The 709-nt window shown below is 70.9% G+C and overlaps 1 protein-coding gene across 2 annotated transcripts in view; it reads left to right on the forward strand.

The window, feature by feature from the left end:
• Window positions 1-348: 348 nt before the first annotated feature.
• Window positions 349-709, forward strand: part of Gli3 (GLI family zinc finger 3) — a 277,128-nt gene continuing 276,767 nt past the window's right edge. For both annotated transcript variants that reach the window (XM_013521254.1, XM_013521255.1), the window contains exon 1: window positions 349-547. The gene's annotated coding sequence lies outside the window, so the exon portion shown is untranslated. The remainder of the gene's footprint in view (window positions 548-709) is intronic.

The following is a 709-nucleotide window of genomic DNA, read 5'->3' on the forward strand; positions in this document are numbered from 1 at the left end:
GAGTCCCACTTCCCAGATTCCGCCCCAAGGACCGATGAGTCCAGCTTGCAGGAAACCCCAAACTTTCCAAAGCAGCATCCCGCGCAAGAGGGTATTGCAGGGTTGGTTTGGGGAAACAAGGCGACAGGGAGCTAAGGTTGGGGGGTGGTAACCTGAGGAGCTTGTGAAGAAGGTAGGGGAGTCCAACCACGCAGCGAGGGGGCGGGAAGAGCAGAGACTGGGCGGTCGGAGAGGGGCGCACCCGCGCGCGCGGGCCGGGAGGGTGCGCGTGACATCACGCCGGGCCCCTTCCCCTGCCGGGTGGGTGGGGCCTGGCGCGGCGGGCGGGCGCGGGGTCACCGAGGGGAAGAGGAGGAGCGGGCACGGATGTGTCTGTGTGAGCACCGGGGAGGGGCGCGGGCGGGGAGGGAGTGCGCGCGTGGCTGGGGCGCCCCGGCTCCCCCAGCCGCCCCGGACCCTGGCCTCCTCGCCGCCCGCGTCGCCCCTTGGACCCGCTCCCAGGGAGGGGACCCGCTGGGAGCGGCCTACAAGCAGCGAGAAAGCAAAAGTAAGGCGAGAGCGGCGCTCCAACTTTTCCCAACTTCGCCCCCTGCGGCGGCAGCGGCGTCCGGCTGCTCGGCGCGCTGCCTCTGAGCCGGAGAGCGGCCGAGAGACTGGGGACTGGGCGGGGTGGGGGGAGTGGAGGAGGGCGAAGAGGAGGTGGAGGAGG

The sequence above is a fragment of the Chinchilla lanigera genome, unplaced genomic scaffold (genome assembly GCF_000276665.1).
Source record: "Chinchilla lanigera isolate Chin_1 unplaced genomic scaffold, ChiLan1.0 scaffold00059, whole genome shotgun sequence".
NCBI lineage: Eukaryota > Metazoa > Chordata > Mammalia > Rodentia > Chinchillidae > Chinchilla > Chinchilla lanigera.